The sequence below is a fragment of the Motacilla alba genome, chromosome 1, assembly GCF_015832195.1.
Source record: "Motacilla alba alba isolate MOTALB_02 chromosome 1, Motacilla_alba_V1.0_pri, whole genome shotgun sequence".
NCBI lineage: Eukaryota > Metazoa > Chordata > Aves > Passeriformes > Motacillidae > Motacilla > Motacilla alba.
Window position 1 is genome coordinate 108,738,054 of NC_052016.1, and position 26,788 is coordinate 108,764,841.

At 39.7% G+C, this 26,788-nt stretch overlaps 1 protein-coding gene across 3 annotated transcripts in view; it reads left to right on the plus strand.

Annotated features, from left to right (window-relative positions):
• The first annotated feature begins 8,269 nt into the window (after positions 1-8,269).
• Positions 8,270-26,788, plus strand: part of CDKL5 (cyclin dependent kinase like 5) — a 132,693-nt gene continuing 114,174 nt past the window's right edge. For all 3 annotated transcript variants that reach the window (XM_038158527.1, XM_038158716.1, XM_038158621.1), the window contains exon 1: positions 8,270-8,609. The gene's annotated coding sequence lies outside the window, so the exon portion shown is untranslated. The remainder of the gene's footprint in view (positions 8,610-26,788) is intronic.

Here is a 26,788-nt window from a genome sequence, read left to right on the forward strand (position 1 = left end):
ACTATTAACATCTATTCCTTCTCTCAGCTAAATGAATCACTTGATACTTTATTAAATATAGCTTCCATCAGCCTTTCCACCACCACCTAATGAACACACTGAAGATGACAGAGTAGGAATCCATAGTTCATTTCCCACTGCTCTCTCCAGAGAAAAGCCCACACATCTGAGTAACTATTTGCAGATGATGTCTGGAAAGAAAAAAGAAAAATATTTTGAGGGACTCTGCTTTAAAGCCACCTTCTACTAAGATGGCTAAACAGAATTTAAGATCATTATTTTTACCATCCAAATTTGAAAATTTTGTCTTTATGCTGCATCTTCCTTTCTTACTGCTTCTACCTGTCTTTTGCAGCTTCAAATTTCACACCTACACCCTTCTTTCCTCCCACTCTCTTTGTCTCTGTAAAAAACCCCTGTCATCCATTACTTTTTCATATGTTGTTCCTTTCAACCTCATCAAGTCTTTTTTATCTTCCTTCTCTTTCAGAAGTTTCTCTTTTCCATTCATTTCTATCCCCCCCAGATACATTTCATGGCAGTCACACTGAACTTTTGCTCTTTCCCTGTCCATACTCCTCCTAGGCTACATCCCTTTTACTCTTTCTCCATTATTAGCAGCATTAAATATAACCCTACTCACTTCCCCCTATCATTTTCTTTCTGTCTGCTCTCCATCTTCAGCCTTGTCCTTTTATTTCAGCTCAAGGCATTATTTTATTTTCACTGTATCCCATCTTTACCAATTCACCTGAGCCCTTGGCTGAAGAGTCCCTTGTCTCCCTTCTGTGTTCATTGCTCCTTCAGTTCAGCCTATACCAAGGCTTACAGTCTTGCACTAATATTCATCAGTCATATTCTTGAATCTCTGATGCTGTGTTCCTCCCTTTTAAGCAATGATCACATACCTTGCACCCTCATACTTGAGGTCATCTTCTCCCTCAAGCCTTGTCAGTCAATCCTTCCACAATTTTCAGATGATAATAATTCTCGGTATTTGTCTCCCTTCTCTTTTCCCCACATTTCTTCATTTCTCCTTTCTCTTTTTATCCCAATGACTGTAGTTAATTTTCTACATCCTTCACTTCACCCCTTTTCACCACCGCAGGCATTTTTTATCTTTCTATATTTTTTCCTGTTTCCTAGTTAGGTAATTCTCCATTCTCCAATTGGGGAATATCCGTCATCTCAAGGATTTTAGCTACCCTGAATCATCCTCCCTTTTACTCTGCTCCTCTCTACTCTGCATCTCCTTCACTCTTCATTGGGATCTCACCAATGTCTTCTACATAAAGACATGTGCCTTCCATCACTTCCCTTTCTGTAACACCTTTCCTTTTTCCATGTCACATCTTAAGAATTTCTCTTTTCCAACTCCTCCGTTTGCCTCAGTTCTTCCATCCTGAGCAAACTGTTGTTCACTCCTCCTTCAGTTCTCACGCTCCCACCAAAAACATTCTTTTTCTGATCCCCTTTTCTCACCAGCTACAAACTGCTCTGCTCCTCATTCCCTTTTTCAAGCTCATTAAATTTACCTCTTCTCCAGTTTCATTCCAGAACCTCTGTAAACTAGGTCTCTCCCCTTAGACACAACATAATCTTATACCTTTGACTGTTACTGGCTTTGAACTGAGCTAAAGTTGAAAAATAATAATCCACTACTGAAACCTTGTCCTCCTTAAGTTTCCATGATTTTTCTTTTTTTGTTGTTGTTGTTGTTTTATCTCTGTGCATCTGTCCATTACCACTTCATGTCACTTGGCGTTCTTTCAAGACCCACCTCCAGTATTTATGACAATGTGACCCTCTGATGATTTAGTTATTATTTTGAATATTCATCTCTTCATTGCAGATCTGACTGTTTTTATTCAAAGGAAAGCCTCAGAAAATTTGGCTCAGGTTTGTTCTCCAGGGACATGACCCCAAGAACGATGTGTTTAAAACAGCAGTTTCAGTTGCATCTCTTTGCAGTCACCATGACAAATCATATCTAGCCTGCCACTTATCTGCACTTTCCACCTCCATCTTTTTTTCATAGCCAGATTATGCTGAAATCCTAACAAGACTTCTCCCTAACATTTCCAGTAGAAGGGTTTTTGCATTTATATGCATACTTAAAACTCATCCAAATTTTCATTATGCCACACATTTATTGCTGCAACATCTGTTTTCTTACCCTTGACACCAACTACCTTAATAATTCATCATCCCCATGGGAAATGGCAAGTTCTAAATCTTCCTCTCCTACAACCCTCTCTTTGTTCCCTCCATCATTACAGCACTAGGATACACTGTCTTCATTTGGAAGTCCATTTACAGCTTGTCCCCACTGTATCATCTCCCAAGCTCTCACATCCACCCTACCCAGGATGGTAGGTATTATCTGCTTGTTAAAAACTCAGGAATGCACATCCATGTTATCTCCTGTGTGCCCCTATGTGTTCTTGCTGAGTTCCTCATCAACATCAGGAAAGCCACTTCGGTGTTTTCCTCAAAAACCTCTGTTTGAGGTTCACCTCTACCACGATGCTGCAAATTTGGATACATTTAGCCAACTGTCTATCATGTGTGTGAACTACTTCATCCTTTCCTGATGGCCTCTCACTATAAACCCTTGAATTATAAGGTGGGGGGAAGAAGGAATGATTCTGTTATTTCGTGTTTGTGTGAAACCTGATCCATAAGAATTCTGTCCAAGAGTAAGACTCTAAAAAAAATTGTGATGATAAATAATGTTACGTGTTACCATAAATAAAAATTGAAGCATCTCAACTGCATTGATACTCTTGTCCAACCCCTCTTTCTCTGCCATATTTAAAATCAGATTTCAGAACATAACATTTTGTATGTCAGGCTACAAAAACACATACACATCTTTCCCCTTACTAAAAATAGATTTAAACAAAGTTATCCTTTTGATTTAATTGGAGATTACATTTACTGGTACATCACCCTAGGTGCTGTATTTCATATATTTCATGAAGCTTTTTGATTGTGTATACAGACACTAAATGTAGAAGTATGGACTCTCCATGAGGCTTGGCTTAATAAGACAATTAACAATTTCTATGTCTTATAGAAGGAAGGGTGATTCTTCTTTTATATGGAAACACTGTCTCTTAAAAAATAGACCAAAAGAGCCCCCAAATGAGGGATATGGTTGAAAACAATAGTAACTATGGTTGAAAACAATAGTAACTACAACAGTAATCTATGTAGTAACTACATAGGTTAAATGCAATCAAGAAAGAAAGAAGTCAGACAGTGAAGGAAAATATAGTATTTAAATATAATGAAGGGGACATGCTTTGGGAAACTGTTTATGTAAAGCTACAAATGGTCTGAAAATGGGACTGATTTTAAGAAAATAATCACTGCAAAAATATATGAGCTATCCTATCTAATCTGTCATCATTGCTAGGGACACCATAGGGACACTCATTCTGACATCATTGCTAGGGACAGCAGAGCTCCATGGGGGAAAAAGAGGTGGAAAACAAAGTGATGTGCTAGTCTGTAATGATATATGTCAGTACCATTGTTCTGAGATGAAGGTGAGGACTGCAGCATTGAAGGGTCTAGACAACCAGGAATTGCCCTCAAGAGCTTTACACAGCACAAAGCCACCCTGCAATCATGTCATCTTACCCCTGTCTTGTTCCAACCAAATGCTGACATAGAACTATAAATTATGCTCAAGGATGAAATACATCATCGCAAGGCTGCCTATGTAAACACGGAAGGTGCCTATTACACACAGTAAGAGATATTAGGATGAATGAAATCCATTAACCACATCTGGTCATTAATATTGAAATAAAGACGTACAGCTCTTGAAATGTCAGATTGTCTAAATTACTATAGGGGGGTAAAAATATTTTTTAACTTTATTCTGTCTACTATTTTCTTATCATAGAGAAATAAGAAAACCACACTGGTTTTAGAGTTACAAAAGAACAGCAAAAGTGTTTTTACTTTGCTAAAAGTCAATTTACTTCATTGGAAAATACAATGCAAATGATTGCTTGCACATATAGGTAATTTTCTTCAGGTATTAGCACTGTCATAAGTACAATAAATTACAGCAAAAAGAGGACTGAGTTCGGGATATCTAAAATTAAATGCCAACAACTCAGTTATTCATCTTTGCTTCTGCAAGTCAAAACAGTCACATTCTGATCTTGCAGGTTATAATTAGGCTGAGTCCTGCCTCTGTAAAAGCAGAATGTGTATCTTGCGATCTACCCACGTATGTTTAGGAAGCCAGCAGAAAGGACAGTGCTAATGCATAGGGGGAGAATACAGCAGGTGGTCCCGCAGCACAGAAAACCTATTTTTAAACTAAGAGGCAGAGAGTAGCTAAGCTCTAGATCACTGGCACTTTTCATAGCCTAAACAAGTCTTGTTGAAGAAGACAGTAAGACTATTTCTTAAAGACCAAGTATTTTTTCTTCTGATACTTTCCTGCTCTTGGAAGGACTTAATCTAGCTTAGAAGTGCTGGGTGGAGCTGCTTGTATTTCTGTCTCAGGGATGTGCAGAAACCCCTCATCCCTACCAGCAGACACACCACACCCATACCAGGAAAATCTCGTGGAGTCAACCACTTGCCATTTTGATTGCATTGCCCACCAAATGAAGGAGGAAAGAATTGATTTGTAGTCTTTGCACAGAAATGATTGCGCAGGAAGGAGTAAAGCCTCTTTGATCATGAGCCTAATCTTCAAAATTAAATGATCAAGAGCAATACTTGCAAATTGCACATTTTGAAATATACATTTTAGGAAAAGTTTTGTGAGAGGATGTCAGTGCAGACTCTGCCACCTGAGAATTGTGACTATTGCATGTATTAGAAGTGCAACACTGTATAGGAAATTCACCATAAAATTATTTTTAAAGTACTGATTGCTCAACTGAGAGCTTGGTTCCCAGGAAAGCAACAGCCAGTTTGTTGAGAACAATAATAAAACCAGCATCACTCCCTTTTGTTACACTGTTTTCTCTTAAGACCTTAGGAAAGAAACAATATCTATTGACTATTTCATGGTTTTTCTTTCTTCTGTGTGTAATGAAATGTCATTGCAAGAAAGAAGAAATGAATATTCTGCTACTATCCGTGTGCCAATTTCTGCAGTTTTCAGCTAAGAAAAACTCCCATTGATTTTTTTCCCTTTTAAAGGCTCTTCTAATGCCAGGATAGTATTTTGGTCCATTTATATACATTTACACCTCACTAAACTAATGCTCATTACTCAGTGTCCTCTTGTCTCTCACTTCCACTTGTGTTCACATCAAACTTATTCCCACTTGGCTCTTAGTATCAGTGAAAGTAGGGATGCAGTGGGTAAGCAGGTCTCTCCTTCCAGGCTGTGTGACATTGGTTGGCCACCAAGCCAGGAGCTGCCTTTGCACCCAGCTGAAGTGGTGACTCACAGGTGCTCCAGAGAAGTAGGGCACGTGTAGGATTTGGCACTTTTCACCATTTCCAGCAGAACAGATCAGACTGCTCTGGAGGGCCAGCCTGACACTGAGCCAGCTAGTGTCTGGGACCAAAAAGGGAAGTCAAGACAATCTGGCTGCTGCCTTCAGGTGTTTGCCTCTGGCCTTCATCACTCCACAATCCCTTTAGGAGTTCCTGGAGAAAACACTTAGGTGGCTCTTAGGAAACTTGGGTGTTTCCCCTTTTTTTTTTTTAACAGGAAGCTTGTCTAGAAAAAGATATCTTGTTATGAATGAGACCTGCTTATTTGTATTCCGAGTCATATATGATTGCTTCACCTGGTAAACCATATTTTTTCCTATATTTTGTTTTGGTGACTTTGTGAAACGTAGTCTAGCTTGCCAAAAGAAAATCTATATAGTAGGTGTGAGTGTCAGTAAAAAAGGGTTTGGCCTCCACATCATGCCCGATTTGAAGGATTCACATTAGAAAATTCCATCTTTATTACTGAGTTAAATTAGGCTTACACTTTTGGAGACAGTAAATAAAGATCTGTTGTATTCTAACATTTCTGTTACAGCCACAAGATGAGGGAAAAAAATATGATGATGAAAATGGAAGTAACCCAGAAGACAAGTGAGCTATGATGTTTGATTTCAGACATGTAAAATTATGGACTGCTGTCTGTAGTCAAGCTCCTCAAGATTAAAGTTTATAAGAAAGTGTTTTATCTTATCTATCAAATAACATGTTTCTCTCACACACACCTTCCAAAAGTAGACAGATCTCAGTAAAAAGAGTAACTATGTCATGTTAGTGCATGAAACCAGTTGCCTGTGAGAAGCACTGTAAGAAAAAGAAATTTATTTTGCGTATGTTGTAAGAAAAACAAAAATCTCAGCTCTGATTTTGCTACCACAGTGGTTCTCTGTACGCTTTCTTACAAAAACTTTATGCGTGCTACATTTCTTACAATCTGGCCTCATATTAAAGTGACAAGATACGCTGATAGAAAAAAAAAGTTTTCATTGCAAACATATGTTATTGGAAGTTCATTCAGTTATTTTTAATCATTAAACCACCACCCAGTCATTTATCTTAATTTTAAACTTGCAGCACCACTGCCTTCTATCCTGGAATCTGTTGCAGGTGTTGGGAGATTAATAAGGACCACAAAAGCCATTGACAATATCTGGATCAGCAGCAGTGGGAGCACATTTTTTTACTTCACTCAACTTATCCGTACAGCTGTGGATGGTGTGATGTACTCCTGACAAAAGAATATGGGATGATCCATACACGAACTGGGAGTTCTGGCAGATTTTTAAGCGTCAAAGTTTTTATGTATCGGTTGACTGCCAGCTGTGAAGCAGGAATCAGATGTTACTTTCAGATGTTACGCTAGAAATCCCCGGGGACCTTCCTTCTGAACCACAAAGCTCCAAATCTCCAACTTCACTGGCAAGCACCAAGCTCTAACAGACCTTGCATTTTGAGGGCAACCCTTGGTGCTGAGGGCCTGATCTTCAAGCTGTACTCACCTCAAGGATTCCTGGTGTTTGACTAGTTCAGTTTGAGTCCTACCCACTGCTCATTTGTGGCTGGAGCGCGCTAGTTTAGCTTTATACAAAAGGGATCTATTTCATGCACTCCAACACCACTCCACACTCTGAATTACAGCACTGTTAGCAGAGATGATGACAGCATTTACTTCAAAAGTGCATCTCTGAGCCAAACTAAAACACTTCAGTGCCCCAAGGCTCATGAAGCAGTCTGTGTGGAACAACAAACGAAAATGAGATGCCTGATTTTTATGCACTGCAACGCCTTAAATTCTGCTATCTGTCCGTGCAGATTTTTCTAGGGTATATATTCTTAAAGAAGAAATATACCTTTGGTTGCAATTCTCAACCATTGCTGAATTCTGTGGCATGTTATGTCCATTGGGCTTCATAACATTTTTCCAATGTAAATAACCATTGAAGCATGCCAAGAAAATGGGAGTCGAGTTCAAGCATCCATAACTTGCAGAGCCACATTTTGCCGTGATGCATCTGACATTCGATGTCGGCTGGAAAGTGGCTTTTACTTTAAAACTGTTATTATGCGTGAGCAAAGCTAAACGGTGAAAGCCTCACAGGCGCCAGCCACAGATTCTGAAAGACCAGATGAGAGTTTTGTAAAAAAAGGATGGAGAAATGCTTAAGGGCTGGAGGCATTTTCGCCGGAGATGCTGAATTTTAACATCCCCTTCTCTCCAGCCGCTCTCCTTCTCTCCACCCATCCAGCACAAGCAGCAGCAGCTCCTACGGCGCTTCTCCCACCTCCCCGCCCCGCACCCGGGTGACAAACGGCTCTGCGCGCCGGAGGCGGGGACCAGTTTCCATGCCAAAAAAAGAAAATAAAAAATAAAAAGAGGAAGCCCATCCGTTCCGCAGAATCCCCCGCACGAAAAGCCCCCTGCCCCCAGCCTCTGAGCGAGGGACACATCCCTCACAGCCGTGCCCTGCTGCTGGGGACTGGCCCACGCCCCTCCACCTGCGGAGGTGTCCCCGCGTCCCCCATGACCGGGCCTGTCCCCGGGACCGCCCGGCGCGACACCGGGACCGCGGCCGCGCCGCCTCCCGCGCCCGCTGCGCGGCAGCTGCGCCTCAGCCGAACGGCCCCGACCGGGGCGGTGCCGGGGGCGGGGCGACGGACCCATGGCGAGCTGCTATTGGCCGGGACGAGCATAGGCGTGGCCTGTGACGCCCGAATCCTCTGCTATTGGTGGACGGACACGTCAGTGCGGGCCGGGGGCGGGCCCTGCGGCCAGCGGGGTGGGCTGAGCGCGGCGGGCGGGGGAGCGCAGCGAGGCGGCGGCGGGCGGGGAAGCGGCGGCGGGCGCACCGAGAGCAGCGGCAGCGCCGGAGCGCAGGTAGGGGAGCCGCGCCGGGGGCTCGCCCCGTGCCCCCCCGCAGCCCTCACCTGTCACCGCCCGGCTGCCGGGCTCTTGCCGCTGCTGCGGCGAGGCAGCCCCGCGCCTCACCCCGTTCCGTCGGCTCCCTGTCCGTCCCCTCTACTCCTCGGCCAGCCGCGATTCTCCAGCCGCCGCTGGCGGCCGCCTGCCGCCCTCCTCCCATCCCGCTGGGGCCGGTCGGTGTCTGCGCCCGGCTCCGCTCCCAGCCCAGGTGCGCCCGAGGGGCCGGGAAGGGCCTGGGGGTGAGGCTGCGGTGCCCGGCGGGGTCCGGCGGGGCTCGGGCTCCGCGGCCGCCCCTCTCGGGAGCGGGCAGAGCCGGCGGGCGCGGCCCTCCCTCGGTCCCGCCGCTGGTGCCGCGGGGTGGGGGGAGCGGCCGCCCGTGGGATTCCGCCCGCGGGATTCCGCCCGTGTGCCTTCTCCTGCGCGAGCTCTCCCCGCTTCCTCCCCGATACCTTCTTCCGTCGCTCTGGAAGGGCTTAGGGCTTTTTGTTAAAAAGATGCTCCTTAGATTATTATGATTTGGGGGAGGCACTGTTTCGCTGTTGGGCGGATTTGGTTTTGGGTTTTTTTTTTTTTTGTGTGTGTGTGGTTCTGGGTTTTTGTTTTTTGGTTTTGTTTTATTTTTTTTTTTTAATCAGTCACCCTGTTGCTGGGCTTAGGCATTGTCGGTGCCAGTTGGGAGAAAAGGTACTAGTTGTTCCAAGGTAGGCAGGCGGTGATGGAGAGCATCAGAGGGGACAACACCCAGGAGAGAAGGCTGCTCCTCACCTCGCGCCGCTAGGAAGATGAGGGATGCCGGGATTCCCGTCGCTGGGCTGTTCCTTGCTTCTGCTCTCAGCTTTCATCTCTTATACTGGCGGGTGAGCAGGGAAACCTCGGTTGCTGTCCTTGGAGTATATGGAAGGCGAAAGGATTTTTTTCCAAGCAGGGTTTTGTGCGTCTGCGGCAATGCCTTTTCTAGGGCTGGAGGAGCAGGAAGCTGAGCTCCTATTCCTTTCTCTCCATGAACGTGAGGGCTCTGCACGCTGTTGCTGATGCTGAACTACTCCAGCCTTGCTCGCAGAGATCCTCCTCCTGCCTGCATCGTGCAGTGCCGAGCATGGCTGCGGCAGGTAGCTTCTGAGGCAGCAACAGCCTGCAACTGCCATGCTGAAATTAGTAATGATTGTGCATATTCCTGGCTGCTGTGCCTCGGGCGAGGGAAGCTATTACCTGGCTTGTACTCAGGAGGCTTGTCAGGATGGTAATACATTAGTCACGGTCACATCTGGAAGAATCATTTTATTACTAATTCGTGTTTATCTGGTAAAGCTTTGCAAGGTCTCAAATAGGCTCTAAGAGAATGTGTGACAGAGGAGGGCTGGGAAAATCCGGTGGCACACTGGTAAACGCAGATCACAAGTGCCTCTGCAGTATTGCATGACAGAAGTTTAAAATTGTCCTCTTAGTTTCTTTTGCTTTCCTCATGCCTCTCTGCTGTTTTTCAGAGAATTGTTAAGCACCACCAGCTTCCAATGTAATGAAAGATCAAGTTGTATGTGGCCAGCTGATACTGGCTTCTTGGCTGGTACAATCTAGAAGTCCCACTTCATTTTACTATCTGTGTGTACACTTAACTATTTAGTTCCCAGATGTGGTGTAAGTGTGTGAATATTTAGCATTTCAGATTGTCTTTTGGGTTTGCCTAAAACAGTGTGATCATTAGGATTGTTCTTGTCTTAGCGTGTGTGCTTTTAACAGCAAAAAGATCTGCAGTTGGTGGAAAAAAAAAAGCAAGCTTTTTATAAAATATATGTGTGTGTAGTAGAAGCACGAAGTGCCATTTTTAATAGGTGGATTGAATAAGAAAAGTATTGGCCTTTTCTCTTGTACAGACTTAAATACTACCTCTAGTTGTGTGGGTGTTCAAAATTTCTCTCATTTTGCTCATCTGGCAATAGGAAAGAAAATCTCCTCCTTTGTACTTCTGGCAAGATGTTCTTCAAGGAGAGATCTCTTGCCTCAAGAAGCCTCTGCATTGAATAGCTCTCAGGAATATGGCCTTGTTTCCCAGTATTTACCTAAAACTGTAGTATTTAGATAATAACATCAGAATTGTGTCAAAATCTTGGTTGCCTTGATTTAGCTCCTTAGATTTTTCTAGCATGCAGAAGAACTGGATGGCACATTGCAACTGGTGAAAGACTATATTTTATAGGAGCATGGAAAAATCTAAAGCTGTAGAAATCAAACCTTGCAAGGGGCAAATGCCTATACTATATTTTAGATATTTTAGAGTTAACTCCAGTGGGTTTTGGACCTGCCATTACCTGCTGTTGAAAGCAATTATCTTTAAAAATACACACATGAAAAAATATTTGCATTATGCTAATTTTTTAACTTCACCTTAATGGGGACAGTTTTGGTGAATCTGATACATAATCCATGGTTAGTTTATGTTAAAGTTTTTTTTAACATTTAGATTGGAATTTTTTGGAAGCTGGAACTTGATATTGTTTTGATTCCTTTTTTCTGACTTTAAAATGAGAGTTACAATAAACCTGTTAATGTAGCTGATGTGCCCTGGCTTAGTTTTCAAAACTTGGTGTTGAAACAAAGAAATTGCAGATCCTTTTTAATGTTCTCACAGATCCTATCAGTTAATTTTAATAATAAGGGGGGAATAAATAGACTTGGAGATTTGAGTACTGAAATGCATACTCTAGCTGTATGGTCCTAACAAAACCCTTGAGATTATACATTTCATAAGCCTTCTTTACCCATGAAGCAGCTACAGGGAAGTGTAAAAAACTGCACGATCAGTATAAAGACAGCTTCTTTATAAAATAGAGGGTTGGGTTAGTTTGGTGGAAACTGTTACTGGAGCACTGATCTAATTAACATCATGCTCCAGTATTTAAAGTGTGGCTACAAAGAAGATGGAGATTCCCTTTTGCAAGGAGTCCTATGGAAAAGATGAGAAATGATGGGTACCAATTATTCCTGGGGATATTCCGATGGGACATGAGAGGAAAATTTTTCACAATAGGAGCAATCAGCTGAAGGAATAACCAGTCTTCCCAGGAAACTGTTGGTTTCCCCAACGCTGGATACGTGTAAGACACAGCTGGAGAGGGTTCTGGGCCATCTTGTCTAGATTGTGCTTTTTCCAGGAAAGGTTGGGCCAAGTGATCCTTGAGGTCCTTTCCAACCTGGTATTCTGTGAGCTACAGTCCCAGGCTGGCCTTACACCAGCAGTGGCTCTTTCTGTTCTTGTGTGGAGCAAGAGCATGAGTGGGAGGAGAGCTAAGACTGGAAGTAGAAGGTAGAATAACAGAATAATTTCTGTAAGCAGAAAACAGCCTCTCTGTATATATTGAAAAGTCATTTCAGTGCTGCTATAAAAATAACTATTTGTAATACTGACTATATATGGAAACTCTTGAAAACTGTTCGTATGTAAGCGCTGACTTTCACTCTCTCTCAAACATGTAACAGCAGTAGGAATCTGGAGAGAAAGGACCTAACCAACAGTTTTTCCTAGGTACTGTTTAACTTCTGACTAGGATATGAGTTCTTATTTATGAAATCTCTTTTTTTTGGTTACATGCTTATTTTGTGCAAAGCATGAACATGGGTCATGAAAGAGTAATGAGAGAGAACTACCCTGGAAATGTGTTGACATGGAGGATAAATGTGTCATTGTGAACTGTATGGTCATCGTGTGAAAGGAACAAGAATGCCTTATCATAATTTCTAATTTCTAATTTCTGTCATAATTTCTATTTGAGAATTTTAAAGAATTTTATTATTTCCCATGAGCTAAACTTGTAAACTCTAGATTATTATCTTGATTTTTACTTCAGATCATTCTGATGTTATTTCTAACATGCGAATGATGAGTGTTTGTAATATAATGAATAATGGACTTCATTTCCTGGTTCTACATTCTGTATTTTAACTCTGATAGTTTAGTATCTAGATTAAGATTTGTTTGTGAATGGTTATACCAGCTTTCTGCATCAGAAGCAGTAAGGATTAATTTTATAATATAAATTAAAACAAACATTAAAACAGTACATAAATGGAGGAAATCACTGTTACAACATCAGCCCTATTGCTGAGTCTATGCAGTTTCATAATGTTAAATGTGGATGAAGGAAAAATGTTGCAGTTCTGACTGTTCATAAGACCAATGTATTCAGCTTTTAACTATTTTCTAAATTTAGAACATGGTAATATATTTCTTTGTCAGTGTTAATGAAGATATTTTAGCATGGCAGAAATAGTTGTGTTAAATATCTTGGCTAAGTCACAAAGAAAGAACAAAACAAATATAAAAGGTGCTGCATGTCTTAAACTGTGTTGCTATAGAAATATTGCATTTTTTTTTCCTCCCCTCTCTGAAGCAACTGTGAGAATTTCATTGGAAAGAGGTTAGCCTTAGAGAACTTCCATGCCTGTTTCCTTTAGGCAAAGTAACTTTCAGAAATGAATGTATGGGCTCTCAAGTTAGTTGTCTAACTAACTTGTCAAGTTAGTTGTCTAGTTGTCTCTCGAGTTAGTCTCTCTTCTCAGTCTTGTGAAATTTGAGACGTAAGTTACGTTTAGCTGATGTGGAGTAAAAATAATCTATTGTCGTGTTTTGAAATGAGGAAAATGCATATGGATTAACTATGGTTATTATATGATGACTGTCTGTGATGCTGAACTGTTAGATCCCCAGAAGCTTTTAATTCTAGCTTTAGTGTAATTAGATTTATTTTTCTACCATCACTTCAGCAAAGATGTTTGTGTGTTCCAGCTTGGCTTCACATTTGAATTCTTAATGCAGCCTTGTAGTGTTGGAATTGCCTACTAGTGTCTTGAAATTTAATTTAAATTTTTATTTATAATAATAGGATAACTTAATTTAACACTGACACTTATTTGGAGAAAAGAATATAATCTTAACGTGGTGATGTAGTTGGCACTCACAAGAAATACTTGCCTGGCAATATTATTAAGAAAAAAAAAAAGGAGAGGAGAAAAACGCCAAAGTGTGAATCAAATTTAACTGAATCTTTAGTATGCCAGCCACATAGAGCTCCATTATTTTGGTAATTGCATCCCTGTCTCTGTTAATGTGTTCTTGCAGATGACTGTTGTAATACAGATGTTGATAGTAACACTCTGCTGTACTCAGCTGAAGGAAGGGGAGGATGTGGCTGCAAGGTTCAGTAGAATAAAATATTTATTCAAGTATTAAGTATCAAAAAAATATTTCTTGGAGGTCAAGTATGAAACCAAAACTTTTTTCATTCCTTTCTCCTCTTCATAATTAGGTGTCAGTGTTTAAAAGTCATCCTGTATTGTAGGAGCTGTACATTTCTTAGGGAATTTGGAGAAACAGCTTACACTTAATATGATTTCTGTGTAGAATATGTTTTGGCTGACTTCATCACATTCAGAGAGGCTTGGATCCTAAAACTGATTTTTAAAGTCCTTACTAAATTCATAATTCTCTGGGATCGCTGTCTGGTGTAGAAACACCCAGAGTTTTCCAGTGTGTTTAGTTTCCTTTGAGTTAGTGCTTATGAAGTGAGCTGTAAAGTCCCGCTTTATATGCAAAGTAAGTGAATGTACATCATTGAGGGCTTTTCAGTCTCATCAATTCCTGACTTTGAGAGGGTAGATCCTTCTGTTTGGCTTGTATGTGATATTCTGGGTGATATTTTAACTTGTTAAACCAATCTAATTTCATGGGTGCAAAATAACTGCCAGCTTTTTAAGCTTTGTACTAGCAGGTGGGACTTTGTACTTCTATATATTTGTTTTTAAAGCACAGAATCTTTTGAATTAAACTTGATGGCATAGGAAATTTTTCTTTATAAGCTTTCTACTTGCTGCTATATTTCCTAATCTTAAGAAAGTCATATTTATTTTTTTGTGTATTTTTCATGTAATTAACTTCTCAAAAGTCCCCAGTGTTTGTCTCAGCATATATCAGCACTGTGATAATGTAGAGCAGAAGGTCCAGTGTGCCCTGAGTGCTGGGGGCTCATGATGCTTGGTGGTGTAGGCTGCTCTTCTCTCCCTTTTCATCTGGATGCATTTCTAGGTGATGGTGAAGAGGATGGTGTTCTGGTGGGAGATCTGTGGTAGACAAACTTCAGAAGTCTGCTGGAATGATTTGGGTATTACCCTCTGCTGGCTCTTACTCTTACCAGGCGCACTGAGATTTGTTGTATCTTGCATGTTGCAGCGTATCATGTTGATTGCAGGTTTGTCACAGGCATTTTCAGTGAATAAGTGTAGTGTAGTTTTATCATTCTGCCTCTTTCAAGATGGTGAGAGTGGGTTTTTTTGTTTGTTTGTTTTGTTTTTGGCATTGGTTGGTTTTATGTTTGTTTTTGTAGGCTGCATTTTTAGCTGTTACCTGAAATACCAATGGCAAAACCGAGGTGCATGAAAGGTGGGGGCATGTTGTAGTCAGCTGTGGCTAAAGCTCTTCTTGTCAGACCTATAACACTTGTTCTGAATTCCTGTTAACCTGCTGTGTTCAATAAAACTTTCCAGTCGCTAAAAACAAATTAGAGGAAAAAGTTTCCTTTTCGGTTTTTGCTTTTGAACACTTGGCAACATTTTGTTTGTTCCCTGGAGTCACTTAAACCCTCTCTACAAATATTTGTGCACATGATGAGTTCAGCACGTGTTTGACTTGAGTTGCACTGCTTATAAAGGAGTGTCTGCAGGATTAAGGTCCATCTGACTTTGTGACCCCTTTCAGAGGTGAAGAAATCTTAAAGTTGTCAAAACATATAGCATCTTCTGTAGTAAATGGAACTGATTTTAAAATATCTGAATTGATATTTCAAGTTGATGTTGTTCAAAATAGTTGGTAGGCATACTGGGAGCTCTTCAGTGTTTCCTGTGTTGTGTGAATATAAATGTAATGATGATGAGCAGGAGATGGGCATAGGTTTATAATACATTAAGACAAGTTTGCTTTTAATGTTATATACCAATTGAGATGAAAAATGATTTGTTGTGCTTATGGGTTATTTATAGATGGGATTATTCATCCAAAAGTTAAAGCTGTTTGTTAGTTGAAAACTAGGCAATTGTCATAGCAGTGACAGTAGCTGTTACTAATTTTCAGTTGTGAACCTCAGAACATACACTACTTTTAATTAAAAGCTTTTTTTTATTGCAAGATGGGTGTTTACTGAAATGAGGCTGTATCTATTAATAAATATAGGATACTCCCTCTCCAACTTTCTACTGCTGTTTTTACTAGGATTGCGTAGGGTATTTTCAAGTGATAATTAACATCAGTGATGGAAAAGGGCCCTCAGGAGGTTTTCGAGGTAGACCTTCTGCTCAAAATCAGTGTTTTCCTAGAAGTATGTTTATTCCTAAAATGTCAGTATGAAGAAGTTGTGTAAAACTAAATCATTCCTCTTATTCCAGGGAACCAACACACTTCCCTGCTCGGCTCATGGAAATGACACTGTTGCAATGTTTTCTTTTGAACACTTGAAAAGAGAATTCTAACTACAACAAAGCTAATGTCTTCAGTGCAAGCAGGCTTTTTCTCCCCCCCTTTTCTCTTGCCTCTGATCTGTCTCTGTTTTTGTTTCTGCTCTTGATCTACGGCATCCACAATGTTGCCATCAGGTTGGTTGCTTAACCTCTGCAAAAAATGCTTCCAGTCTTCCTTGCCTTGCATGTATTCCCTAATCCACCACTCCAGACGTGTACACATAGTATGCTATTATCGACCTATCCCTATAAGCTTTTTCAAAAACCCAAAGAAACCCCCAACTCGCCTCACCTTAACTAATCCTTTTATGAAAACACCCACTAGAATCTGTGCTGGCTTCAGAAGTTTCATGCTTTAAAACTTCAGTCTACCTTATGGACCTCTTCACACTTTCCTGATCCATCTGTTCATCTAGCACAGCTTCTTCTCTATCCCTTCACACAATCTTAGGCTGTTGAGATGCAAGACGCCTTTGCAGATCCTTTAATTGGTAGTAGTCTTTATTTTTACTTCTCTACTTCTTTTCGTATTTCTCGAAAAACAAAACAACCCCCCCAAAAGAAAAAAAAAAAGAAAAAAAATGAACCTGAAAAAAAAACACACCCCAAAATCTCATGCTTTTTTTTTTCTCCTTTCCTTGCTGACATCATTATTACAAAGGATGTTTCAAATTACATGCCATTATAATGTTTTTGTGCAACCATTCTTTTTCTCCTTAACTGTGAAATCTTGTTTGTGTACAGATTGTGTTTAAAGGCAGTTATTTATGGAGTGCTGTGGCTGTACATCGTGATGTACAGTCAGGAATGTGTTGATCTGGTAAGTCCACAGACCAAAGCTACTACTTTATGCTGTATAGCCTATTATAAAACAGAAAACCTTGACGTGAGGAGTGGTTAGTGCTGATGAAATGCTTTGTGGAACAGGTGGGACTTCAAAGTTTTATTTTAGTTTGAGGGAAGGTTGCTTATGCAATTGTTCCATCTGTCCATCCATCTGTCCATCCATCTGTCCATTAGCCTGTCCTCCCACCCTGCCAGTAACTTCTGAACTGCTTGCCCAATTCCTAGTCAACTCTGGCAGAGGGGCCGTGTTCTCCAGGCCTGTTGCATGCATATACAGGTCTGACAGAAACAGGCAGATGGTTAGAGAAGAGATTGGGCGAGAAAAGGGGAACCCCAGTCCGTGTGTCTGTGGCTGGCCTGTAATAATAACCACCGTGGCATTTGCTGCCTTCTGCTAGGCCAGTGTGCTTGGGGAAGGTCAGATGGAGAGGGGGAGAGCCATGATGCTGCTGCAGTAGGTTACTGCATGTGCGTGATGGCAGGGGTAATAATTTGGGGATGTTGTTGTAGGTGGGAAGCAAGGGTACTCTCATGGATGGTCATGGGAGCCAGAGTTACTGTGGGAGACCTGTTTGTAGGTTTTTAAAGAATTTCCTGTCTTTAAGGGAACTGGGGAAAGCTGCTGGGCTTAGACCCATCATCGAGAGCAAGGAGGAATAGGTGGCATAGAAAACATCATCTGATGTTTGTGGGTAAGAGGTGGTGCATATCCTGTAAAGTCAGTGACAGAAAAATGAACTTGGTGAAGGAAGAAGACTGTCAGCCAGCCAGGAGGAACTTCAAACATAGAACCTCATATATAGAAATGAGGGGGATTAGAGAGAAAAGAGGTGCTGTAGCACAGCAAATTACATTGAAATAATTGAAATATTTATTGAAAAAATTGGAGGGCTCAAATGGTTTTTTTCCTGCTTAGGATTTAAAGAAATCTGTAGCTTCAGCATAGCAAATATGTTGCTTGACTCTCTTTAAAATCTTTACTACTGGTATAAATATAAACAGATTTCAGTACGAAGGTGACAGTGTGGGATGCCCACAATAATAGTAACAAAACAGTTTTTTCAGAAGGTGAACTGTGACTCTGCTTTTCCCAAGCAAATAGCTATTCCTGTCATTTGGAGATCATTAAATTTGTTTCAGTAAGTTCTATACACATTGACGTTTTGGTTGCCTAAAGCTCTGTGAGTGAACAACATATCTGCAAAAAAAAAAAAAAAGACATGGCCTTCCATCTATTAACCTAGTTGTTTTTCAGTTGCTTCTGCTGACTCAATAATGTTATGTGATGTAACTCACAGGAAAAAAAATCAATGAATATTTGTAATTAATGTATTTGAAATTTAAGATTGTTTTAACTGTAAGTTTGGATGCTTGGAGGTGTTTTTTTTTTTCTTCTGAGATAAATCACATTTGCTTATATAAATCACTGTAAAATACAGTGATTAAAATTGTATTGCAGATAATATGTATGGATGAGGGGAGATAGGAAGATATTTGTATTAAGGTCAAAGTCTGCTCGCCTTTGATCACACAAACTACTGAACAGCCCTGGGAGCCTTGGAGGCCAATCCTGTATTTTTCCATACCAGTAAAATGGGTGACCTTTCGTTTGACTGTTCCAGTTATAGTCACTTAAAATAACATTTGAGCTATTGTTGGCTATTTCACTGAGAATGGAAGGCAGATCAAGCTTGTTATCTCGCTGCTCTTCAAAGAAATTAACCAAGAGGAGGTATGCTGTCCTTAAAGAATTAGTCTACATGAAGCTTCAATGCTAGTGAGAAGAGATTGTGCAGTTATTGAATAAATAAATAAACTGTTTACACTAGCAAATTTACTTTCCCACTTTAAAAACAATGGGTAATTTTTTAAAAACCTTTTTAATAGCTCAGATTTTAAAAGAGTTTATTAATGACAGTTGTAACTTTCACTTTGTGACTATCAAAGTATTTTGGAATTTTTCTTGCTCACTTTCGGATATTTTGATGACTTATTTAAATCTCTTTGTAACTTGTGAGGTGCAGAAATAGTTACAACATATCAGTTCCCACCAAATGGCCCAACTTGCCAGTCCCATGCACTTCTAGCAGTCTAAAACCATTCAGATCCCCAAATTTGGGGAATAACTTGTAGCACTGAATATACAAGGTTGATGGTGCAGGGCATGGAAGTAGCATGAATGTAATGCATGAAAATAAGGATGTGTTTTTACATGGTTGAATCTCAAAGGTAAGGGCTGTATGATGGGACCCTCCCAGCCTAATTTGTGCTGCTGGAAGTTGCTGTGCAGATGAATGACCTGACCACTTCCACTTTCTACAACCTGTTGTGAATGTAGCTAATAGTTAGAAAGGAAAAAAAAATGCTGTGTTTCCCACCCTTAAAGCTGGTTTTGCATACAATGCTGAGAATGAAATAGTGGAAGCTGGGTTGCAGTAGTGAAACTGAAGCAGGGATGAAAGTGAGACTATTCTGTTGAGCATATTTACAGATTTTTCATCTGCTGTGGAGCCCTGGCATTGAGAGAGCCATGTGTTGGGTAATCTGGAAGACTGTGTGCACTAATCTGAGCCGTGTGATCAAGAAGGGTCTGGCACAAGGCTGTGGTGAGAAGTTGCCCCTGTGGATAAGGCTCCCACTGGCCTGGGGTGTTCCTGCTCGAGGTGGAACACCAGGTGAGCTGTACTGCTCAAGCATGGCATTGTACTGTGGACAGCAGTCCTCGTGCTGTGTTGCTAATGTTAGAGAGGATGTATTGTGCTAAAGATTTAAATTGGGGAGCTGCAGATTCAGTTTGATGTTTAGAGTGTGGGATTTGACAGCTTGGTATGTAGCATATATATTTTTGCAATGTTAATTTACATTTTTTAAAATCGTTTCATGGCTCATTCATATCTCTTGGGATGAAAAGCCAGTCTACCTGTGAAGCTGAAATAACTGGATCTTACTTGAGGTGCAAATGATAGATAAAGATTAAAATGGACCTCTAGGATCAATTACATTTGTGTGATGCATGGTAATTTTTTTAAATAACTTCCTTTTCCTTCTCTAATAGACTTTGCCATTTTATTGAGGAGCTGCAGGACAGATTAAATTACATATGGCTGACTGTGGTGGTGAAGTTCTCTGCTGTAAATCAGAAATAATTCTGAACATGATGTGAATTGCTTAATGTCTGCAAATGCCTGGTAGTTACATAGAACAGATTTTTGGCATTGTACCACAGCAGAAGTGACATCATAGTGTACTTTAACCTGAAGTTTGAATCTGGAAGGAAAATAATGAAAGCTCTGAGGTATTTTTGAATGTTGATAACCCTGCTTTTGTCCAGTTACATGTTGCAAGCAAAAGCACAAGGATATTATTGCAGTGAAGTGTGTGCTCACATGTAGGCTCATCAGGGCTTCTGGTAGAACAGTAAATGGTGCTGAGCTCCTAAATATCTGTAAGCTAGATAATGGCCTGTGATGTGTGCTTTAAGATTGACTTGATGAGTACAAAAATCTACAAAATACACCATTAATGCTCTGCAGTTTTATTATAAATCAAGCTATTAAATTGTTTGTTACAAAAATCAGATTATTTTAAATTACAGAATGCCTTAATGGAATATTTAAGTAACAAATAATACCATGTTAAGAGCTTATTTTCTTTTGATAGTTTTTGTTTGTTTGTTTGCTTGGTAGTTGCTGTTGCTGTTTTTTAAATATGCCTCTAAAATACATGAGCTGAAGAGAAATTGTCCAAAAGGTATATGGATTACTGGAACATGAAGAAGTATTTTTAAATAATGTTCAAGAAAGTAATCTGGAATATGTACATACTGAAATACTTCAATTTGACAAATCTTTTTCCATTTTCTCTGATTAAATGAAGATAAGTAGACATTCTCTTTTAAATATGGTTCCTTAACAATACAGAATAAAGTAATTGGATGTTGTGTTTATCACTTTTATTATAATTCAATATGCTTTCTAATAATTCATTCTGAGGAAAACAATACTGCCATTTAATTAGAAGCAAAGCCAAAGGAAGAGGAGAAACAGCTCAAACTAATCTAAAAAAAAATAGAGATGAAAGCAGGGGTTGATAATTGCACTGCAGTACCTAAGAGAAATAATGTAATGCTGCTGAAGGAGAAACATACGAAATAAGTTTTCAAATTGATTTCAAGTTAAGATGTCAGTAGTGGGGGGACAGAAAACTGTGCATGTGCCAGTGCTACGTATTTATGGTACAGCTGTGACTGGAGTGCTAAAAAAAGGTGGAATATAAGTCAAGGTAGCAACTCGACTCACTTCCAGATGAGTAAATTCTAGGGTGCAGCCACTGACTAAGGCTTACTTTGGTTCATTACTATTTTCCTAAAATACTGTGAACTCAGCATAGCTGAATTAAACTCTAAACACTGTTAAGCATGCATCCTTATGACCCTTCCCTTTCACAACAGAAGAATTACATGAAAACAGGAATTTGTCCTTTGATAGTGAGAAACTGACTTAGTTAAAGTGTTGAGTAAATAAGAGTGACTTACCTGCATTTGTTCTCTGATGAAAGCTGTATATTTTCTATCACATTTTTGAGAGTCCCTGTTTCCAAACTAACACTCTGAGCTTTTTGTTTAAAACCCTACTAGGGTTTTAATTGTGGGATATAATACACTGTGCCTTCAAGGAGTTCAGGTAAAAAAGCATTGGGTATAAATGACTGACCAATTGTTCAAATTATTAAATGGCATAAATAAAATATATTAAATTTGGAAAGAGCAGAAAAAAAAATCTGTGCTGTATAAGGAGTTGTGCTGAGCATGACCTGAAAATATACTTTGGTTTCCATGAGTGGGCTTATTTAATTGCCTTGTTTTGCATGTCTTCCTTTAAGAGATTTGTGAAACAAGGTGGAGAAACTAAAACTGGAGCAAACCTTGAGAAAACAGAAATCTGTAGCATTCTTATGCTTCTTGGTATAAACTGTGGACATTATGGGCTGTATCTGAAGTTGCTATGTGGTTTTCACCTTTGTTGCTTGGCTCTGACCAGGGTGGCACCTTTAGTCTTTTATTCCCCACTGTTCATATGCTGTTGTTTACACAATTTCAAGGTAAAAAAGTGGTCAGTATTTTCTTTGGCACTTATTTTTAATGATTCTTTTAGTTAAACAGTATAATAATCAAGTAGTCTTTTTGCAAAATAAACAGCATAATTTTCCCCAATTATCTGATAATGCTATTAACCGTCCCTCTATTGTAAGTATTTCTTGCAGCAGAGGCACTGCTTAATGAAGGATGTGAACAGCAGTAGTTTTTATCTATTCTACTTGTACCAGAAGGTTGAGGTGAAGTGGAAATGAGTTTTGCTGGTGCCCATACTGAGAAGACATTTTAAACAGATTTTGCAGCTTTGTCAGTGGCATAAGATGGGGTGTTCTGAGCACTCCTCAGTGTCCCTGCTCCTATCTCTGTGCACAGAAAGTTGTTTGAACTCCTTAATTTTCTCCTTTTGATAGTGGAGTTCTTGGTTCAGCATTTAAGAATACTGAATAGAAACCAAACCTAAAAAGTCTCCCTAGGTTGTAGACTGCTTTTAAGATAGAATACTAAGGTATGCTGAGCTCTTTTATTCAGTGATCATTGTAATTTCTCCCTAAAGTTCCAGTAATGTCCTTTACTGTTTTGCCCATTTGTATTAAAGAAATTAAAGCTATTCAACTGCATAATGCATTTGTTCTTCTAACTGGGACACAAAACCCCACTATGATTTCAATATTTTTCTCTTGAAGACTAAAGGCCTGGGTAGTAATCAAGCCATAATTACCTAAACTTTACATTTCTACCTTTGCAGTTCCGTTGTACTTATGTAAAATAAAGAAAATAAAGAAAATAAAAAGCAAAGCAATAATTGATGAATGAGGTGATAGGATGTGGAAGTACCAAGAGGGGAAGAATTGAAGCATTTCTTGTGGGACTGGGGGAGGAGGGGGAAGTGTGTTGCTGCAATACATCTAAAAACACATTTAAAAATAATGTAATGCAGAAACAACAGGCTAACTTGCTTTTTCAGTAGTGGGAAATACACCTTTAATGAGATCTGCTCTTCCACTCTGTTTTGCAGACTGCAAACTCTGTAGTTCTTGGGTTTTCCAGTGTGGGTTATTCTGTTTGATAGGCTTCTACAGTTCTGAAATTTTTGGAGGAACTTCTGCAAATGTTGTAGGAGCTTAGAGGGAGGCAGGAAAAAAAATTATGGTTGGAAGAAAATCCTGGTGAACTATCAAGATCTACACTTCTGTGGGGTTTTTTTTACTATTTAAGAACTTCATGTTTAGATGCCAGCTGTGTGCTGTATCAAATAGAGATAGAAAAAAGTCTGAATCTGCACTTCATTTATGTTCATTTTCACTAGGGGAAAACAAAAGTATAAACACAATTTGGTCAATTTCTGTTTCTTGACGTTTCAAGCCCTGTGTAACCCTGATGTGAGGCCTATCTCTCTTTAATTTTTTTCCTTAAACAGCATTACATTCTTATAAATAGTTCATTTTTATTATAGAGAAATACTGTGCATATGGTCTGTAAATGTAAGATGGTCTTAAGAAAAGTCTTTAGGATGCTACGTGGGGTTTTAATCTTTTTTCTTTTTTTTTCTCTGCCTAGTTTTTTTCCTCAAATAGGTTTTGAAGCTCTTCGGTTGAAGTATTAAGAAAACATCTTTTGAAATTTATAGTGGACCGTGTCTTATCAATTGAACAAAAGGAAAAAATAAAAGGACTGAAACTAATTAGCTTAATTGTCTGTTAATCCAGCTAATGTTCTAACACATGCCTTTAGATATTTGCAATACAGTCCCATTTTGAAGAATAAAAAAACTCTAGCCTTAGTATTTTTGTTGAAAGATGTGCCTGTGATAACTTATCCATAATGGTGACAGTAATAAAATGAAATACTGAACTAGAACTATTCCCCAAAGTCTTATTTCCTGTCAAATATCTCAGAAAACATAGAATGATGCCAGGTGTCTGCCCCAAATTAACTGAAGATGCTGATATTCAAGTGCTTCTTTCAGATGAGACAATAATGCATTGATCAGGTACTCTGAAAGAAGGGAACCTGCAGGAAATCATTCATCTCTAGAAGACTGATACCTGTATGTAAAACTGACACTATTTGTTAGGCTCTGCTGGTGGGTAGGAGGTGTAGAGGTGTAGGAAGTTCAGCTTTGTTAGTCATCTTCTGCATGTGAAAGCTCTGCTGTTATTCTGCTGCCATTCCCAGTGGCTGGCATCTTCATATAAGGTGGAATTAATGAGATCAGCATCAACAGGTTTTAAAGCTTTTTTGATTTTTGTAAAGGTGTATGTCATAAGTGGAAACCATGCACACTTGAACTCGTGCTTTCTGTTACTTGCCTGAGAATGAAAAGTCCCTGTTAGTGCCTATAGGGTTTCTTCTGCAGCAGAAGATCTCGTGACAGTGTCTTCAATATTAATCTTTTGTCTGTGTTTTCTACAACTGGGTCTGTAACTCTGAAAACTCTGTTTTCTACAACTGTACTTGTTCACGCTGCATATTTATGACAGATACAAGGTGTATTAAAGAAAATATATTATTTGGGATCAGTTCTTTTTACAAGGCATTTTATGTGGTGGTGAGCGTAGGATTCTGTTGTTATTCATGTGCTAATCAATGGAAATAAATTGAAGGAGATCAGGAAATACTGAGAGTGGTAGTTCTGTATTGTTCCTATGCTTTTGTGTCAGGTAAAGAAATGCTTTCAAACCAGAAATAAATGTCTTTGCCTTCTCAGGAAGACTTCCATATTAAAACAACTTAATTGTAACCCTTAATGAATGTTGAGATGAATGAATCAAGTAATCTGCACTTCTTAAACTACTGAAAACACCTTATTCAATTTCCATTCCAGTTCAATTTAAACTGTTAAAATTACACTTAATAACTATTAGATCAGTTTTACAGAAGCTTCTTTCAGAAGACTAATGTCAAAAGGTAATAGGGGCTTTTTCATGTTAGAAATCTGAAAAAAGGAAAAAGGCAGATTAATTATTTGAAGGCGTAAGCAGATAGTGGATGTTCTGTTTCTGCTAGTAAACTTAAATGAGAATTTCACAACATTAAAAGCTGTTGATTTTTGAAGCATTTGAAAGGAAGAGAGGGAATTATTAGGATCATAAGATGTCCTGAGTTGGAAGGGACCCACAAGGATCATGGAGTCCAGCTCCTGGCCCTGCCCAGGACACCTTGAGAATCCCACCTTGTGACTGAGAGTGTTCAAACACTTCCCAGGCTCTGTCAGACTTGGTGCTGTGCCCACTTCCCTGGGGAGCTGTTCCAGTGCCCAACCACCCCCTGGGCGAAGAACCTTTTCCTAATATCTAATCTAAATCTCCCCAACACAGGATTGCCCCAGCCCAGGTGCAGAACCTGGAACTTGCCTTTGTTAAACTTCACAGGGCTGGTGGCTGCCCAGCTCTCTGATTTGCACACATTTCTCTGCAGGGCGTCTCTGCCTTCAGAGGTCAACAGCTCCTCCCAATTTTGTATCATGGGCAAGCTCACTTTGTGTACCTTGAATGTAAGTGCACTGAGCTGGCTATTCTGCCTTCTCTACCTGCCCTCTTCTGCTGCTACAGTTCAGATTTGTCATTATAGCTGGATTGCTACACTTAAGCAGCACTCTGGTCAAATGAGAATAATCACTCTTGACTAGATGAAGTCATAAGAACACAGACAAGTTGCAACTATAGCTATAACTTAATTCTTGAAATTTCTGGGTTCTTGTGTTCTAGCAGACAGGTACCACCTAGCAGTGTTTTCAGTGTTCAGTGAAAGCAATTTGAAGACCTGGTAGAATGGAATGCTTTAATTGTTCATTTAAACTGCTTCATTTAAACTATTGTGAGAGAAAAATCCTTTAGCCCTGTATTAGTAGCTCTGTCACCCTAACCTTTTCTGTTGACCTAAAGTACCCACTTTAGGTTCTTCACATAAGGTACATGCTTGGTGCCCTTTCAGAAATGAATGTGACATTTCTAGAAAAAAGAATTTTTAACATATGGCTGATTTATTACTCAGCCATTTTCAATGAACTGTTGTGACTTTTGGTTAGCTAAGGCAGTTTGCTTTTTAGCTTGTTCTGTTCTGTAGAGTGATACTTTTTTTTACTGCTTAGTAGGGCTAATAGGTTTTTAAGACCTTGAGTAACTACTCTAATGAACTGCTTTAGTGTGCTACAAATCAATTTATCATCCATCCAGAAATTTGTGTGTAAGGATGATAACATCAAGTTTGAGTTAAACTAGGTTTTGCTTGCAAATCTGTATTTGGTAGATTATTCTTGTATTAAATTACTCCTCTTTTTACAACTGTCTTTTTGTCAGCACGGCATGATATTATGCTCCTTTTAGTTTCTGGGGTATTTTGTTAAATAGACACTGTTTTGTCAAAATGTACAAAACAGGGCTGTACTGAAACTGAGGTCTGAGAAGGTGATTATCTCTGAAGGACAGCGAGAACAATGCTGTGTTTGGGGGCTATGTCTGTATAAGGAGAGTCTTAAGTTGAATATTAAGGGTTGTCCTTTCCTGCTTGTAGCATTCTTATGCTATCCTCGTTATTACCTCCTGGATGCTGACAGAAACCACATGCTGGATTTGGTAGACTTGTGGTTAATCAAGTGTAACTTTTTTACTGCTCTTGGAAGATTGGATCTTAGTAAAGCTCCATTTTTTAGGCTGATGACAATACTTCATATAGACTCATACTATCAGCAGAGCCACAAATATTTGAAATACCTATGGTCTGCAGGTCTTACTGGTGTTAATGATTTACTTTTGGTATAAAGAGATAAAGAGCATCTAAAGATATGTAGCCTCCACCCCTTCTTTTAAAGAAACAGATTCCACGTTAATGACAAGTGCATAATAATTTTTTGAAGACTTTGCCTGTATTCTTTCTTAGCAGGGAGGGATTTTTAGAAGAAGGATTTCGTAACTTAGAGGTGTTGATACCTACTCTGATTCCATATT